Source organism: Aquarana catesbeiana, linkage group LG01 (genome assembly GCF_042186555.1).
Source record: "Aquarana catesbeiana isolate 2022-GZ linkage group LG01, ASM4218655v1, whole genome shotgun sequence".
Classification (NCBI taxonomy): Eukaryota; Metazoa; Chordata; class Amphibia; order Anura; family Ranidae; genus Aquarana; species Aquarana catesbeiana.
The window spans coordinates 990,220,865-990,240,085 of NC_133324.1; the positions used below are offsets into that span (position 1 = coordinate 990,220,865).

At 57.3% G+C, this 19,221-nt stretch overlaps 2 protein-coding genes across 5 annotated transcripts in view; one reads left to right on the forward strand and one right to left on the reverse strand.

Moving 5' to 3' along the window:
* Positions 1-6,618, reverse strand: part of RGP1 (RGP1 homolog, RAB6A GEF complex partner 1) — a 41,527-nt gene extending 34,909 nt beyond the window's left edge. The window contains exon 1 of one of the 2 annotated variants that reach the window (XM_073612145.1): positions 6,599-6,618. The gene's annotated coding sequence lies outside the window, so the exon portion shown is untranslated. Of the gene's footprint in view, positions 1-6,455; positions 6,579-6,598 lie in introns of those variants that run through there. The other variant, XM_073612147.1, reaches the window with a different exon arrangement.
* A 106-nt stretch (positions 6,619-6,724) lies between these two features.
* The window catches only part of GBA2 (glucosylceramidase beta 2), a 146,331-nt gene continuing 133,834 nt past the window's right edge, over positions 6,725-19,221 (forward strand). For 2 of the 3 annotated variants that reach the window (XR_012240776.1, XM_073612142.1), the window contains exons 1-2: positions 6,725-6,856; positions 14,563-14,662. The gene's annotated coding sequence lies outside the window, so the exon portion shown is untranslated. Of the gene's footprint in view, positions 6,857-14,331; positions 14,355-14,562; positions 14,663-19,221 lie in introns of those variants that run through there. The other variant, XM_073612143.1, reaches the window with a different exon arrangement.

Below are 19,221 nucleotides of genomic sequence, written 5' to 3' on the forward strand. Positions count from 1 at the left end.
CGATCAGACGGCTCCCTCACCATGGACCCCACTAGACCTCTGGAGGTACTCTGTGATATCTTCCTCCGATCAGACGGTTCCCTCACCATGGACCCCACTAGACCTCTGAAGGTACTCTGTGATATCTTCCTCCGATCAGACGGCTCCCTCACCATGGACCCCACTAGACCTCTGAAGGTACTCTGTGATATCTTCCTCCGATCAGACGGCTCCCTCACCATGGACCCCACTAGACCTCTGAAGGTACTCTGTGATATCTTCCTCCGATCAGACGGCTCCCTCACCATGGACCCCACTAGACCTCTGAAGGTACTCTGTGATATCTTCCACCGATCAGACGCTCCACCCCCACCCACCATGGACCCCACTAGACCTCTGAAGGTACTCTGTGATATCTTCCTCCGATCAGACGGTTCCCTCACCATGGACCCCACTAGGCCTCTGAAGGTACTCTGTGATATCTTCCTCCGATCAGACGGTTCCCTCACCATGGACCCCACTAGACCTCTGAAGGTACTCTGTGATATCTTCCTCCGATCAGACGGTTCCCTCACCATGGACCCCACTAGACCTCTGAAGGTACTCTGTGATATCTTCCTCCGATCAGACGGCTCCCTCACCATGGACCCCACTAGACCTCTGGAGGTACTCTGTGATAACTTCCTCCGATCAGACGGTTCCCTCACCATGGACCCCACTAGACCTCTGGAGGTACTCTGTGATATCTTCCTCCGATCAGACGGCTCCTCACCATGGACCCCACTAGACCTCTGAAGGTACTCTGTGATATCTTCCTCCGATCAGACGGTTCCCTCACCATGGACCCCACTAGACCTCTGAAGGTAATCTGTGATATCTTCCTCCGATCAGACGGTTCCCTCACCATGGACCCCACTAGACCTCTGAAGGTACTCTGTGATATCTTCCTCCGATCAGACGGTTCCCTCACCATGGACCCCACTAGACCTCTGGAGGTACTCTGTGATATCTTCCTCCGATCAGACGGCTCCTCACCATGGACCCCACTAGACCTCTGAAGGTACTCTGTGATATCTTCCTCCGATCAGACGGTTCCCTCACCATGAACCCCACTAGACCTCTGAAGGTACTCTGTGATATCTTCCTCCGATCAGACGGTTCCCTCACCATGAACCCCACTAGACCTCTGAAGGTACTCTGTGATATCTTCCTCCTATCAGACGGCTCCTCACCATGGACTCCACTAGACCTCTGAAGGTACTCTGTGATATCTTCCTCCGATCAGACGGCTCCTCACCATGGACCCCACTAGACCTCTGGAGGTACTCTGTGATATCTTCCTCCGATCAGACGGCTCCTCACCATGGACCCCACTAGACCTCTGAAGGTACTCTGTGATATCTTCCTCCGATCAGACGGTTCCCTCACCATGAACCCCACTAGACCTCTGAAGGTACTCTGTGATATCTTCCTCCGATCAGACGGCTCCTCACCATGGACCCCACTAGACCTCTGAAGGTACTCTGTGATATCTTCCTCCGATCAGACGGCTCCTCACCATGGACCCCACTAGACCTCTGGAGGTACTCTGTGATATCTTCCTCCGATCAGACGGCTCCTCACCATGGACCCCACTAGACCTCTGAAGGTACTCTGTGATATCTTCCTCCGATCAGACGGTTCCCTCACCATGAACCCCACTAGACCTCTGAAGGTACTCTGTGATATCTTCCTCCGATCAGACGGTTCCCTCACCATGAACCCCACTAGACCTCTGAAGGTACTCTGTGATATCTTCCTCCGATCAGACGGTTCCCTCACCATGGACCCCACTAGACCTCTGAAGGTACTCTGTGATATCTTCCTCCGATCAGACGGCTCCTCACCATGGACCCCACTAGACCTCTGAAGGTACTCTGTGATATCTTCCTCCGATCAGACGGCTCCCTCACCATGGACCCCACTAGACCTCTGAAGGTACTCTGTGATATCTTCCTCCAATCAGACGGCTCCTCACCATGAACCCCACTAGACCTCTAAAGGTACTCTGTGATATCTTCCTCTGATCAGACGGCTCCCTCACCATGGACCCCACTAGACCTCTGAAGGTACTCTGTGATATCTTCCTCTGATCAGACGGCTCCTCACCATGAACCCCACTAGACCTCTGAAGGTACTCTGTGATATCTTCCTCTGATCAGACGGCTCCTCACCATGAACCCCACTAGACCTCTGAAGGTACTCTGTGATATCTTCCTCTGATCAGACGGCTCCTCACCATGAACCCCACTAGACCTCTGAAGGTACTCTGTGATATCTTCCTCCGATCAGACGGCTCCTCACCATGAACCCCACTAGACCTCTGAAGGTACTCTGTGATATCTTCCTCCGATCAGACGGCTCCCTCACCATGGACCCCACTAGACCTCTGAAGGTACTCTGTGATATCTTCCTCTGATCAGACGGTTCCCTCACCATGGACCCAACTAGACCTCTGAAGGTACTCTGTGATATCTTCCTCTGATCAGACGGCTCCTCACCATGAACCCCACTAGACCTCTGAAGGTACTCTGTGATATCTTCCTCTGATCAGACGGCTCCTCACCATGAACCCCACTAGACCTCTGAAGGTACTCTGTGATATCTTCCTCCAATCAGACGGCTCCTCACCATGAACCCCACTAGACCTCTGAAGGTACTCTGTGATATCTTCCTCTGATCAGACGGCTCCCTCACCATGGACCCCACTAGACCTCTGAAGGTACTCTGTGATATCTTCCTCTGATCAGACGGCTCCTCACCATGAACCCCACTAGACCTCTGAAGGTACTCTGTGATATCTTCCTCTGATCAGACGGCTCCTCACCATGAACCCCACTAGACCTCTGAAGGTACTCTGTGATATCTTCCTCTGATCAGACGGTTCCCTCACCATGGACCCAACTAGACCTCTGAAGGTACTCTGTGATATCTTCCTCCGATCAGACGGCTCCTCACCATGGACCCCACTAGACCTCTGAAGGTACTCTGTGATATCTTCCTCCGATCAGACGGCTCCTCACCATGGACCCCACTAGACCTCTGAAGGTACTCTGTGATATCTTCCTCTGATCAGACGGTTCCCTCACCATGGACCCAACTAGACCTCTGAAGGTACTCTGTGATATCTTCCTCTGATCAGACGGCTCCTCACCATGAACCCCACTAGACCTCTGAAGGTACTCTGTGATATCTTCCTCTGATCAGACGGCTCCTCACCATGAACCCCACTAGACCTCTGAAGGTACTCTGTGATATCTTCCTCCAATCAGACGGCTCCTCACCATGAACCCCACTAGACCTCTGAAGGTACTCTGTGATATCTTCCTCTGATCAGACGGCTCCCTCACCATGGACCCCACTAGACCTCTGAAGGTACTCTGTGATATCTTCCTCTGATCAGACGGCTCCTCACCATGAACCCCACTAGACCTCTGAAGGTACTCTGTGATATCTTCCTCTGATCAGACGGCTCCTCACCATGAACCCCACTAGACCTCTGAAGGTACTCTGTGATATCTTCCTCTGATCAGACGGCTCCTCACCATGAACCCCACTAGACCTCTGAAGGTACTCTGTGATATCTTCCTCCGATCAGACGGCTCCTCACCATGAACCCCACTAGACCTCTGAAGGTACTCTGTGATATCTTCCTCTGATCAGACGGCTCCTCACCATGAACCCCACTAGACCTCTGAAGGTACTCTGTGATATCTTCCTCTGATCAGACGGTTCCCTCACCATGGACCCAACTAGACCTCTGAAGGTACTCTGTGATATCTTCCTCCGATCAGACGGCTCCTCACCATGGACCCCACTAGACCTCTGAAGGTACTCTGTGATATCTTCCTCCGATCAGACGGCTCCTCACCATGGACCCCACTAGACCTCTGAAGGTACTCTGTGATATCTTCCTCCGATCAGACGGCTCCTCACCATGGACCCTACTAGACCTCTGAAGGTACTCTGTGATATCTTCCTCCGATCAGACGGCTCCTCACCATGGACCCCACTAGACCTCTGAAGGTCCTCTGTGATATCTTCCTCCGATCAGACGGCTCCCTCACCATGGACCCCACTAGACCTCTGAAGGTACTCTGTGATATCTTCCTCCGATCAGACGGCTCCTCACCATGGACCCCACTAGACCTCTGAAGGTACTCTGTGATATCTTCCTCCGATCAGACGGCTCCTCACCATGGACCCCACTAGACCTCTGAAGGTACTCTGTGATATCTTCCTCCGATCAGACGGCTCCTCACCATGGACCCCACTAGACCTCTGAAGGTACTCTGTGATATCTTCCTCCGATCAGACGGCTCCTCACCATGGACCCCACTAGACCTCTGAAGGTACTCTGTGATATCTTCCTCCGATCAGACGGCTCCCTCACCATGGACCCCACTAGACCTCTGAAGGTACTCTGTGATATCTTCCTCTGATCAGACGGCTCCTCACCATGGACCCCACTAGACCTCTGAAGGTACTCTGTGATATCTTCCTCCGATCAGACGGCTCCTCACCATGGACCCCACTAGACCTCTGAAGGTCCTCTGTGATATCTTCCTCTGATCAGACGGCTCCCTCACCATGGACCCCACTAGACCTCTGAAGGTCCTCTGTGATATCTTCCTCTGATCAGACGGCTCCTCACCATGGACCCCACTAGACCTCTGAAGGTACTCTGTGATATCTTCCTCCGATCAGACGGCTCCCTCACCATGGACCCCACTAGACCTCTGAAGGTACTCTGTGATATCTTCCTCCGATCAGACGGCTCCCTCACCATGGACCCCACTAGACCTCTGAAGGTACTCTGTGATATCTTCCTCCGATCAGACGGTTCCCTCACCATGAACCCCACTAGACCTCTGAAGGTACTCTGTGATATCTTCCTCCGATCAGACGGCTCCTCACCATGGACCCCACTAGACCTCTGAAGGTCCTCTGTGATATTTTCCTCTGATCAGACGGCTCCCTCACCATGGACCCCACTAGACCTCTGAAGGTACTCTGTGATATCTTCCTCTGATCAGACGGCTCCTCACCATGGACCCCACTAGACCTCTGAAGGTACTCTGTGATATCTTCCTCTGATCAGACGGCTCCCTCACCATGAACCCCACTAGACCTCTGAAGGTACTCTGTGATATCTTCCTCTGATCAGACGGCTCCCTCACCATGGACCCCACTAGACCTCTGAAGGTACTCTGTGATATCTTCCTCTGATCAGACGGCTCCTCACCATGGACCCCACTAGACCTCTGAAGGTACTCTGTGATATCTTCCTCCGATCAGACGGCTCCTCACCATGGACCCCACTAGACCTCTGAAGGTACTCTGTGATATCTTCCTCCGATCAGACGGCTCCCTCACCATGGACCCCACTAGACCTCTGAAGGTCCTCTGTGATATCTTCCTCCGATCAGACGGCTCCCTCACCATGGACCCCACTAGACCTCTGAAGGTACTCTGTGATATCTTCCTCCGATCAGACGGCTCCTCACCATGGACCCCACTAGACCTCTGAAGGTCCTCTGTGGTATCTTCCTCCGATCAGACGGCTCCTCACCATGGACCCCACTAGACCTCTGAAGGTACTCTGTGATATCTTCCTCTGATCAGACGGCTCCCTCACCATGGACCCCACTAGACCTCTGAAGGTACTCTGTGATATCTTCCTCTGATCAGACGGCTCCTCACCATGGACCCCACTAGACCTCTGAAGGTACTCTGTGGTATCTTCCTCCGATCAGACGGCTCCTCACCATGGACCCCACTAGACCTCTGAAGGTACTCTGTGATATCTTCCTCTGATCAGACGGCTCCCTCACCATGGACCCCACTAGACCTCTGAAGGTACTCTGTGATATCTTCCTCTGATCAGACGGCTCCTCACCATGGACCCCACTAGACCTCTGAAGGTACTCTGTGGTATCTTCCTCCGATCAGACGGCTCCTCACCATGGACCCCACTAGACCTCTGAAGGTCCTCTGTGGTATCTTCCTCCGATCAGACGGCTCCTCGCCATGGACCCCACTAGACCTCTGAAGGTCCTCTGTGATATCTTCCTCCGATCAGACGGCTCCTCGCCATGGACCCCACTAGATACCACTAGACAGGAGTATATAGTAGGAGTATATCTGACACTGTGTGTATATAAGTATAATGTATATAGGAGTATATATAATGTATACAGAAGTAAATATAATGTATATAGGATTATATATAATGTATAGAGAAGTAAATATAATGTATAGAGAAGTATATATAATGTATACAGGAGTGTATATAATGTATACAGGAGTATAATGTATATAGAAGTATATATAATGTATAGAGGAGTATATATAATGTACACATGAGTATATATAATGTATATAGGAGTGTATATAATGTACACAGGAGTATATATAATGTATACAGCTCATATTACCTCACAGCCAGCTCAGTCCTCACACACAACCCGGAAGTGCTCTGCACAGCCTAACCCCGCCCACGCCTCGTTGAGCTCATCCCTTCCTACACGTTAGCACCGCCCCCTACAGGCGGAATCCCCGCCCCTTTCACGTGCCCTACCTCCTGGATGAAGCGTCTCCCACTTTCGGCCCTAATCGGATACATTTCGTCTCTTTCCGGATTTTGCGCATGCGCAGTACGTTCGAATTTCAGACGCTGTAGTCAGGATTGTGGTGTCCGCGGCTGCGGCACTGCCTCTGCGCCTGTCCGCCATGTTGTTGGAGGCCAATTCTGCGTATTCTCTACGGGGAGAGCTCACACAGCATGGCGCCGCGGAAGGAGACAGTGAGGTGGTGAAGAATGGAGCTCTGTGTGATGGTGAATATTGTGTCTGTTCTACCGGGACTGTTACCGAAATTTGGAGGAAGGGGGGGCACCGAGAGGAGGGGGGCACCGATAGAGTACATGAGAGGACAGGGGACACCTAGAGGAGGAGAGGGGGGTCACTGACAGAATAACTGAGAGCACAGGGGACACCCAGAGGGGGGTACTGAGAGAAAGGGGGGCACTGAGAGGAAGGGGGGGCACTGAGAGGAAAGGGGGGGGCACTGAGAGGAAAGGGGGGCACTGAGAGGAAAGGGGGGCACTGAGAGGAAAGGGGGGCACTGAGAGGAAGGGGGGGCACTGAGAGGAAAGGGGGGCACTGAGAGGAAAGGGGGGCACTGAGAGGAAAGGGGGGCACTGAGAGGAAGGGGGGGCACTGAGAGGAAAGGGGGGCACTGAGAGGAAAGGGGGGCACTGAGAGGAAAGGGGGGCACTGAGAGGAAGGGGGGGCACTGAGAGGAAAGGGGGGCACTGAGAGGAAGGGGGGCACTGAGAGGAAAGGGGGGCACTGAGGTAAAGGGGGGGCACTGAGAGGAAGGGGGGCACTGAGAGGAAGGGGAGCACTGAGGGTAAAGAGGGGAGCACTGAGAGGAAGGGGGCACTGAGGGGAAAGGGGGGTACTGAGTGGAAGGGGTCACTGAGGTAAAGGGGGGGGGGACTGAGGGGAAAGGGGGGGACTGAGGGGAAGGGGGGCACTGAGGGGAAAGAGGGGCACTGAGGTAAAGCGGGGGCACTGAGGGTAAAGAGGGGAGCACTGAGGAGGAAGGAGGGCACTGAGGGGAAGGGGGGCACTGAGGGGAAGGGGGGCACTGAGGGGAAAGAGGGGCACTGAGGTAAAGCGGGGGCACTGAGGGGAAAGGGGGGTACTGAGTGGAAGGGGTCACTGAGGGGAAAGGGGGCGACTGAGTGGAAGGGGGGCACTGAGGGGAAAGGGGGCGACTGAGTGGAAGGGGGGCACTGAGGGGAAAGGGGGCGACTGAGTGGAAGGGGGGCACTGAGGGGAAAGGGGGCGACTGAGTGGAAGGGGGGCACTGAGGGGAAAGGGGGCGACTGAGTGGAAGGGGGGCACTGAGGGGAAAGGGGGCACTGAGGGGAAAGGGGAGGCACTGAGGGGAAATGGGGGCACTGAGGGGAAAGGGGAGGCACTGAGGGGAAAGGGGGGGCACTGAGGGGAAAGGGGAGGCACTGAGGGGAAAGGGGGGGCACTGAGGGGAAAGGGGAGGCACTGAGGGGAAATGGGGGCACAGAGGGGAAAGGGGGGGGCACTGAGGGGAAGGGGGGCACTGAGCGCAGGGAGCACTGAGAGGAAAGGGGGGCACTGAGGTAAAGGGGGGGCACTGAGGTAAAGGGGGGGCACTGAGAGCAGGGGGGCACTGAGGTAAAGGGGGGGCACTGAGAGCAGGGGGGTACTGAGGGGAAAGGGGGGCACTGAGGGAAAGGGGGGCACTGGGGGGAAATGGGGGCACTGAGGGGAAAGAGGGGCACTGAGGTAAAGGGGGGGGTGCTGAGTGGAAGGGGGGCACTGAGGTAAAGGGGGGGGGGACTGAGGGGAAAGGGGGGCACTGAGGAGAAAGGGGGGCACTGAGGGGAAGGGGGGCACTGAGGGGAAGGGGAGCACTGAGAAGGGGGGCACTGAGGTAAAGGGGAGGCACTGAGGGTAAAGGAGGGCACTGAGGGGAAAGGGGGGAGCACTGAGGAGGAAGGGGGGCACTGAGGGGATAGGGGAGCACTGAGGGGAAATGGGGGCACTGAGTGAAAGAGGGGCACTGAGGGGAAGGGTGGCACTGAGGGGAAAGGGGGCACTGAGGGGAAAGGGGGGGGGACTGAGTGGAAGGGGGGCACTGAGTGGAAGGGGGGCACTGAGGGGAAAGGGGGGGCACTGAGTGGAAGGGGGGGCACTGAGTGGAAGGGGGAGCACTGAGGAGGAAGGGGGGCACTGAGGAGAAGGGGGGCACTGAGGGGAAATGGGGGCACTGAGAGGAAGGGGGCACTGAGGGGAAAGAGGGGCACTGAGGTAAAGCGGGGGCACTGAGGGGAAAGGGGGGGACTGAGTGGAAGGGGGGCACTGAGGAGAAGGGGGGGCACTGAGGAGAAGGGGGGGCGACTGAGTGGAAGGGGGGCACTGAGGGGAAGGGGGCACTGAGGGGAAGGGGGGCACTGAGGGGAAATGGGGGCACTGAGGGGAAAGGGGGGAGCACTGAGAGGAAGGGGGGCACTGAGGGGAAATGGGGGCACAGAGAGGAAGGGGGCACAGAGAGGAAGGGGGCACTGAGGGGATAGGGGAGCACTGAGGGGAAATGGGGGCACTGAGTGAAAGAGGGGCACTGAGGGGAAGGGTGGCACTGAGGGGAAAGGGGGCACTGAGGGGAAAGGGGGGGGGACTGAGTGGAAGGGGGGCACTGAGTGGAAGGGGGGCACTGAGGGGAAAGGGGGGGCACTGAGTGGAAGGGGGGGCACTGAGTGGAAGGGGGGGCACTGAGTGGAAGGGGGGGCAGTGAGGGGGAAGGGGGGGGGCACTGAGGGAAAAGGGGGGCACTGAGAGGAAGGGGAGCACTGAGAGGAAGGGGGGCACTGAGAGGAAGGGGGCACTGAGGTAAAGGGGGGGCACTGAGGGGAAAGGGGGGCACTGAGGGGAAAGGGGAGGCCCCGAGGGGAAAGGGGGGCACTGAGGGGAAAGGGGAGGCCCCGAGGGGGAAAGGGGGCACAGAGAGGAAGGGGGGCACTGAGGGGAAAGGGGGGCACTGAGTGGAAGGGGGGCACTGAGGTAAAGGGGGGGACTGAGGGGAAAGGGGGGGACTGAGTGGAAAGGGGGCACTGAGGGGAAGGGGAGCACTGAGGGGAAATGGGGGCACTGAGGGTAAAGGGGGGAGCACTGAGGAGGAAGGGGGAGCACTGAGGAGAAGGGGGGCACTGAGAGGAAGGGGGGCACTGAGGGTAAAGGGGGGGGCACTGAGAGCGGGGGGCGCTGAGGTAAAGGGGGGCGCTGAGGGGAAGGGGGGCACTGAGAGGAAAGGGGGGCACTGAGCGCAGGGAGCACTGAGAGGAAAGGGGGGCACTGAGGTAAAGGGGGGGCACTGAGGGGAAGGGGGGCACTGAGAGGAAAGGGGGGCACTGAGCGCAGGGAGCACTGAGAGGAAAGGGGGGCACTGAGGTAAAGGGGGGGCACTGAGGTAAAGGGGGGGCACTGAGAGCAGGGGGGCACTGAGGTAAAGGGGGGGCACTGAGAGCAGGGGGGCACTGAGGGGAAAGGGGGGCACTGAGGGAAAGGGGGGCACTGGGGGAAATGGGGGCACTGAGGGGAAAGAGGGCACTGAGGTAAAGGGGGGGGTGCTGAGTGGAAGGGGGGCACTGAGGGGAAAGGGGGGCACTGAGGAGAAAGGGGGGGACTGAGTGGAAGGGGGGAACTGAGGGGAAGGGGAGCACTGAGGAGAAAGGGGGGGACTGAGTGGAAGGGGGGCACTGAGGGGAAGGGGAGCACTGAGAAGGGGGGCACTGAGGGGAAAGGGGGGCACTGAGGGGAAATGGGGGCACTGAGGGGATATGGGGGCACTGAGTGGAAGGGGGGCACTGAGGGGAAATGGGGGCACTGAGTGAAAGAGGGGCACTGAGGTAAAGGGGGGGCACTGAGGGGAAAGGGGGGGCACTGAGGAGAAAGGGGGGCACTGAGTGGAAGGGGGGGCACTGAGTGGAAGGGGGGGCACTGAGTGGAAGGGGGGCACTGAGGGGAAATTGGGGCACTGAGAGGAAGGGGGAACTGAGGGGAAAGAGGGGCACTGAGGTAAAGCGGGGGCACTGAGGGGAAAGGAGGGTACTGAGTGGAAGGGGTCACTGAGGTAAAGGGAGGGGGACTGAGGGGAAAGGGGGGGACTGAGGGGAAGGGGGGGCACTGAGGAGAAGGGGGGGCACTGAGTGGAAGGGGGGCACCGAGGGGAAAGGGGGCACTGAGGGGAAGGGGAGCACTGAGAAGGGGGGCACTGAGGGGAAATGGGGGCACTGAGGGGAAAGGGGAGGCACTGAGGGGAAAGGGGGGCACTGAGGGGAAATGGGGGCACAGAGAGGAAGGGGGCACTGAGGGGATAGGGGAGCACTGAGGGTAAAGGGGGGAGCACTGAGAGCGGGGGGCACTGAGGGGAAAGGGGGGCGCTGAGGGGAAGGGGGGCACTGAGAGGAAAGGGGGGCACTGAGCGCAGGAAGCACTGAGAGGAAAGGGGGGCACTGTGGTAAAGGGGGGGCACTGAGAGCAGGGGGGCACTGAGGTAAAGGGGGGGCACTGAGGTAAAGGGGGGGCACTGAGGTAAAGGGGGGGCACTGAGAGCAGGGGGGCACTGAGGGGAAAGGGGGGCACTGAGGGAAAGGGGGGCACTGAGGGGAAAGAGGGGCACTGAGGTAAAGGGGGGGTGCTGAGTGGAAGGGGGGCACTGAGGGAAAGGGGGGCACTGAGGGGAAAGAGGGGCACTGAGGTAAAGGGGGGGTGCTGAGTGGAAGGGGGGCACTGAGGAGAAAGGGGGGGACTGAGTGGAAGGGGGGCACTGAGGGGAAGGGGAGCACTGAGAAGGGGGGCACTGAGGTAAAGGGGAGGCACTGAGGGTAAAGGAGGGCACTGAGGGGAAAGGGGGGAGCACTGAGGCGGAAGGGGGGCACTGAGAAGGGGGGCACTTAGAGGAAGGGGGGCACTGAGGGGAAATGGGGGCACTGAGGTAAAGCGGGGGCACTGAGGGGAAAGGAGGGTACTGAGTGGAAGGGGTCACTGAGGTAAAGGGGGGGGGACTGAGGGGAAAGGGGGGGACTGAGTGGAAGGGGGGCACTGAGGAGAAGGGGGGGCACTGAGGGGAAAGGGGGCACTGAGGGGAAGGGGAGCACTGAGAAGGGGGGCACTGAGGGGAAAGGGGAGGCACTGAGGGGAAAGGGGAGGCACTGAGGGGAAAGGGGGGCACTGAGGGGAAATGGGGGCACTGAGGGGATAGGGGAGCACTGAGGGGAAGGGTGGCACTGAGGGGAAAGGAGGGGGGGACTGAGGGGAAAGGGGGGACTGAGTGGAAGGGGGGCACTGAGGGGAAGGGGGCACTGAGTGAAAGAGGGGCACTGAGGGGAAGGGTGGCACTGAGGGGAAAGGAGGGGGGGACTGAGGGGAAAGGGGGGACTGAGTGGAAGGGGGGCACTGAGGGGAAGGGGGCACTGAGGGGAAAGGGGGGGGCACTGAGGGGAAAGGGGGGGCACTGAGGGGAAAGGGGGGCACTGAGTGGAAGGGGGGGCACTGAGTGGAAGGGGGGCACTGAGTGGAAGGGGGGCACTGAGGGGGAAGGGGGGGCACTGAGTGGAAGGGGGGCACTGAGGGGGAAGGGGGGCACTGAGAGGAAGGGGGGCACTGAGGGGAAATGGCACTGAGAGGAAGGGGGCACTGAGGGGAAAGGGGGGGCACTGAGGGGAAAGGGGGCACTGAGGGGAAAGGGGGGCACAGAGGGGAAAGGGGGGCACTGAGGGGAAAGGGGAGGCCCCGAGGGGGAAAGGGGGCACTGAGGGGAAAGGGGAGCAGTGAGGAGAAGGGGGGCACTGAGGGGAAATGGGGGCACTAAGAGGAAGGGGGGGGGGCACTGAGTGGAAGGGGAGCACTGAGGAAAGGGAGGGCACTGAGGGGAAGGGGGGCACTGAGGGGAAAGGGGAGCATTGAGGGGAAAGGGGGCACTGAGAGGAAGGGGGGAAATGGTGGTGGAAGGGGGGTCACTGGTGGAATAAGGGGGGTCACTGGTGGAATAAGGGGGGTCACTGGTGAGGAAGGGGGGTCACTGGTGGGGAAGGGGGGTCACTGGTGGGGAAGGGGGGTCACTGAGGTGAAAGGGGGGTCACTGAGAGGAATGGGGGGCACTGGTGGCGGAAGGGGGGTTACTGGTAGAATAAGGGGGGCACTGAGAGGAAGAGGGTCACTGAGGGGAAAGGGGGGGCACTGGTGGAGTAAGGGGGGTCACTAAGGGGGAAGGGGGACGCTGGAGGAAGAGGGGTCACTGAGGGGAAGGGGGGCACTGGTGGAATAAGGGGGGCACTAGTGGAGGAAGGGGGTCACTGAGGGGAAAGGGGGCACTGATGGAATAAGGGGGGCACTGGTGGGGGAAGGGGGTCACTGAGGGGAAGGGGGGGCACTGGTGGAGGAAGGGGGGTCACTAAGGGGAAAGGGGGCACTGGTGGGGGAAGGGGGGACGCTGGAGGAAGAGGGGGCACTGGTGGAATAAGGGGGGCACTAGTGGAGGAAGGGGGGGTCACTGAGGGTAAAGGGGGCACTGGTGGGGGAAGGGTGGCACTGGAGGAAGGGGGGTCACTGAGGGGAAAGGGGGGGCACTGGTGGAATAAGGGGGGCACTGGTGGGGGAAGGGGGGCACTGGAGGAAGGGGGGTCTCTGAGGGGAAAGGGGGGGCACTGGTGGAATAAGGGGGCACTGGTGGAGGAAGGGGGTCACTGAGGGGAAAAGGGGCACTGGTGGGGGAAGGGGGGCACTGGTGGAGAAAGGGGGTCACTGAGGGGAAGGGGGGGTTACTGAGGGGAGGGGGGCACTGAGAGGAAGGGGTGGTCACTGAGGGGAAAGGTTGCACTGTTGGAGGGAAGGGGGTCACTGAGGGGAAGGGGGGCACTGGTGGAGAAAGGGGGGCATTGAGAAGGGGGTTACTGGTGGAGGTAGGGGGCACTGGTGAATGGAGGGGGAGCACTGGTGGAGAAAGGGGGTCACTGGTGGAGGGAGGGGGCACTGGTGGAGGAGAAAAGGGGTCACTGGTGGAAGGAGGGGGCACTGGTGAAGGAAGGGGGGTCACTCAGGGGAAATGGGGGCACTGGTGGATGGAGGAGGTCACTGAGGGGAATAAGGGGGCACTGGTAGGAAGAGGGGGGCACTGGTGGAGGAAGGAGGGTCACTCAGGGGAAAGGGGGGCACTGGTGGAATAAGGGGGACACTGGTAGGAAGAGGGGGCACTGGTGGAGGAAGGGGGGGCACTGAGGGGAAAGGGGGGCACTGGTGAAGGAAGGGGGGGTCACTGAGGGGAAAGGGGGGCACTGGTGAAGGAATGGGGGTCACTGAGGGGAAAGGGGGGCACTGGTGGAGGGAGGGGGGCACTGGTAGGAAGAGGGGGCACTGAGGGGAAAGGGAGGCACTGAGAAGAAGGGGGTTACTGGTGGAGGGAGGGGGCACTGGTGGAATAAGTGGGGCAATGATGGAGGAAGGGGGGTCACTGGTGGAAGGGGGGCACTGAGAGGAAGGGGGGTCACTGAAGGGAAAGGGGGTCACTGGTGGAGGAAGGGGGGCACTGAGAAGAAGGGGGTTACTGGTGGAGGGAGGGGGTCATTGAGAGGAAAGTGGGGCACTGGTGGATGGAGGGGGACACTGACAAGAAGGGGATCACTGTTGGAGAAAGGGGACACTGGTGAAAGAAGGGGGGGCACTGAGAGGAAAGGGGGGCACTCAGGGAGGAAGCAATCGGAGGGGGAAACAGAGATACAGTATCTGACAAAAGTAAGTGCAGGGTGGGGTGTAAGGAGAGATGGGTGGGAGCTGTACAGAAGGACTGGGATAGAACATCATAGGGTTTGGTGGGAGTCCCGGGACACCCCTAGATCAGAGGCATGGCATATGACAGAGAGGGGTTTCCGGGGACCCCCCTTTATGACCCCCCCCCCATATGAGGTCCTCCCTAACCAGTATGTTTTCTCTTCACCTCCAGCCCCCAACATCTCAGCCCAGAGAGTCAGCAGACCTGAGGAGGGGTGCCCATGGAGGAGACCATCTGTGCCAAATACCACACCAGTATCCTGTGCCAAAGAGTAAGTAGCTCTTCCTAATACCTCTAATACCTATTCTCAGTGGGCTGTAATGACCAGATACTTGTGTGTGTGTGTGTGTGTGGGGGGGGGGGGGTTGGCAACTTGACGTAAAGATCAGATACTTGGGGAGCCAACATTCCATAGTGACTAGATACTTGGGGGGGGGGGGCACGGGGCAACATGCTGTAATGACCAGATACTGGGGGGGGGCATACAGTAATGACCAGTGTGATGGACTACCTGGCACCCACCCTGGGTGCTTCCGCCAACATACGGCTTCCACTCTGGAACGCAGTATTATAGCTGAGCACCCAAGACTAGACGTCACTAGCTTAGGTGTAAACTGGAACTAAATTAATTGTAAAATCACACAGAATATATACAATGCAAGATCAGATGATCCTGCTCACATTGTCCTAAACAATGCAAACTGTAAACAGTAATCTAATCAGTACATCTAATGAACAGCCAACATAAACAGTAAGTTAATTAACAACTAGTCACTTAGACAAGCCTAGGCGACTCAGGTACGTGCTCACCCAGAGAGTTCAGCACCAGTTCCCCAGAAAGAAGACCCAGGCTGTCCAAATCTCATTAACCAACTTCAACTTGTGTAATCCGTCCACTATACAAGTCATCAGAAGACAATGTCCCAGTAGTCTGAAAAAGTGGAATTAATTTATCTTCATAGATTTCTTGAGGGTTATTGTTGATTATTTCTATCCCAAGTGAAGAAGCTTCTCCAACCCAGTCTGTAGGAGGCCCACTATATTCCCTCTTCAACCCAGTCTGCAGGAGGACCACCATATTCCCTCTTCAACCCAGTCTGCAGGAGGACCACCATATTCCCTCTTCAACCCAGTCTGCAGGAGGACCACCATATTCCCTCTTCAACCCAGTCTGTAGGAGGACCACCATATTCCCTCTTCAACCCAGTCTGCAGGAGGACCACCATATTCCCTCTTCAACCCAGTCTGCAGGAGGACCACTATATTCCCTCTCCAACCCAGTCTGCACAAGAGCCACCATATTCCCTCTCCAACCCAGTCTGCACGAGAGCCACCATATTCCCTCTCCAACCCAGTCTGCAGGAGGGCCACCATATTCCCTCTCCAGCCCAGTTTGCGGGAGGACTACCATATTCCCTCTCCAGCCCAGTCTGCAGGAGGACCACCATATTCCCTCTCCAGCCCAGTCTGCAGGAGGACCACCATATTCCCTCTCCAAACCAGTCTGCAGGAGGCCCACCATATTCCCTCTCCAACCCAGTCTGCATGAGAGCCTCCATATTCCCTCTCCAACCCAGTCTGCACGAGAGCCACCATATTCCCTCTCCAACCCAGTCTGCAGGAAGCCCACCATATTCCCTCTCCAACCTTGTCTGCAGGAGGCCCACCATATTCCCTCTCCAACCTTGTCTGCAGGAGGCCCACCATATTCCCTCTCCAACCTTGTCTGCAGGAGGCCCACCATATTCCCTCTCCAACCTTGTCTGCAGGAGGCCCACCATATTCCCTCTCCAACCTTGTCTGCAGGAGGACCACCATATTCCCTCTCCAACCCAGTCTGCACGAGAGCCTCCATATTCCCTTTCCAACCCAGTCTGCAGGAGGCCCACCATATTCCCTCTCCAACCCAGTCTGCAGGAGGCCCACCATATTCCCTCTCCAACCCAGTCTGCAGGAGGCCCACCATATTCCCTCTCCAACCCAGTCTGCAGGAGGACCATCATTTTCCCTCTCCAACCTTGTCTGCAGGAGGCCCACCATATTCCCTCTCCAACCCAGTCTGCAGAAGGCCCACCATATTCCCTCTCCAACCCAGTCTGCAGGAGGCCCACCATATTCCCTCTCCAACCCAGTCTGCAGGAGGCCCACCATATTCCCTCTCCAACCTTGTCTGCAGGAGGCCCACCATATTCCCTCTCCAACCTTGTCTGCAGGAGGCCCACCATATTCCCTCTCCAACCCAGTCTACAGGAGGACCACCATATTCCCTCTCCAACCCAGTCTGCAGGAGGCCCACCATATTCCCTCTCCAACCCAGTCTGCAGGAGGCCCACCATATTCCCTCTCCAACCCAGTCTGCAGGAGGCCCACCATATTCCCTCTCCAACCCAGTCTGCAGGAGGCCCACCATATTCCCTCTCCAACCTTGTCTGCAGGAGGCCCACCATATTCCCTCTCCAACCCAGTCTGCAGGAGGCCAACCATATTCCCTCTCCAACCCAGTCTGCAGGAGGCCCACCATATTCCCTCTCCAACCCAGTCTGCAGGAGGCCCACCATATTCCCTCTCCAACCCAGTCTGCAGGAGGCCCACCATATTCCCTCTCCAACCCAGTCTGCAGGAGGCCCACCATATTCCCTCTCCAACCCAGTCTGCAGGAGGCCCACCATATTCCCTCTCCAACCCAGTCTGCAGGAGGCCCACCATATTCCCTCTCCAACCCAGTCTGCAGGAGGCCCACCATATTCCCTCTCCAACCCAGTCTGCAGGAGGCCCACCATATTCCCTCCGACTATTACTCTGTTCAAGATTAATATTACACCTTTCCATCCACTCCAGAAGGGAAGCTTTATTGTCCTTATTCAGAAAATGAATCCAAGCCTTTGCTCTCTTCATGGGATCAGATGTTATACTGCACTCTTTTCCATGATCTGACCAGGCAAATAGACAAAATCCCCAGTCTCCTTTGTGGCCCATAATCAGTGGGTATAAGGCTAGCTCCTTGTCCTCTCCAAAAGCCCCTGTCCTGGTTGGATCTGTCACATTACTCCCCCATCAAAATGAAACCAACCACTGGACATGCGTTAGGCAGCGTGAACTCACATGGTCGTTCAATATGATCTCCATTCTGGGCCGCAGGGAATAGTTGTCATCAGGTGTGGGACAGAGGTTGTGGAATCTCTGTCCGGCTACCAGCGCTTTAGCTGGGTGGTCTTTACCGTTCTGGAGCTCAGTCTGCTGCTGGGGAGAGGGGCCAACTTCCTCGGCTCCCTGAAGCTGTGGAGACACTGTAGGTGCTAGGAAGAGACCAGCGATAACCTGCCCTGTTGCCAGTGATTCAACTGGGAGTAGAATCTTCACTACATCAGCTTGTTGCTGGGGAGAGGGGCCGCCTGCCCAGGGTTACCTGGAGCTCCGAAATTGGTGCTAGGCAGAGGTTGGTGGCACTCTGCCCTGATGCCAGCACTTCTGCTGGAGACTCCACATCATCTGTTTTGGCTAACTGTTGGAGAGGGAGGCCAGCTTCCTCCATTCCCAGACTGTGGATCTGCCACTGGGGAGGGAGGACAACCACCTTCTCACCCTGGTTCTTGGCCTGCTCTTGGGGAGTGAGGACTCCTTCCTCCCCTCCCTGCATCTCTGACTGCCGTTGTGGAAGAAGAACCGCCACCTTCTCACCCCAAAACTGCTGCGGTTGTGAGGCAGAGGTCTTGGACCCTCTCTATGGTTGCCAACGCTTCAGCTGGGAGTTCGAGCTTATCTGCATCAATCTGTTGCTGGGGAGAAGGGCTGCCCGCCCTGGCTCCCTGGAGCTTTGGCAGTGCTGTAGGTATTGGGCAGAGCTCAGTGATATTCTGCCCCGATGCCAGCTCTTCTGGGAAACAAAATGAAAGTTCAGTTGTCTCGCACAAATCCTCCAGGGCCACCGATTGTTGCAGACAGAGGTCAGTGGCACTCTGCCTTGATACCAGCTCTTCTACTGGAAGCTCACCGGGTTGTTCCCCCTCAGCAGAAAAGTCTATTAAATCCCCAGTCTCTGGAATTTCTAAAAATCCAGGGCATGGGGTGGCAGCACTTGTGCCCAGTGCAGGCACTTTGGTGGGCACCACGTAATCCAGAACATCTATGGGTGCTGGGGCAAACTGTTGAGCTTTGTCGATGCTTGTTCAAGCTCCTATTCTTGTGTAACTATAAAGTCCAAGTCCCTTCTCAATCCAAGCTCACTGGGAAGTCCAACTCCCTAAAATCTTGGATGTCCTCCCATCTCCACTCTGCTGCACTACTGAAATGTGGATCCTCCTGAACTGTCTCAAATATCAATCCCGGGCCACCGTAGTCATAGCCTTCTATGGGATCGCTGTTCTTCATTCATGGACACACTTGAGTAGCATACCATTGCAGCACCCGATACCCATCATTCAGCACCATTTCTGTCTGGAACAGCCTTTCCAGCAACTTCAGCCATTCCTCCTAAGTATGCTCTCTTAGGAATGGTATACGCAAATCCCTCTGCAACCAGTACCATTCCATGGACGTAGGGAGGACCTTTCCATAATAGTCTTGCTCCACTTGGAGAACCTCCATCCAGAGCTCCTGGTGGATCGCGTCTCTCAATTCCAGCACATCCCAGGCAGAACCAAGCTCCCCGTACTTGGAACTCCATGGTGACCAACTTCTGGAACACTTCTTCTTCAATATCACCCAACACTGAGTCTCGGTGGTGGGTTGGACTGCCCGAAGGGAGTAACCAGATCCTACCATTGCCACAAAATGAGACGGACCACCTGGCACCCCCATTCTGCCATCATACAGCTTCCTCCAGTCTGGAAC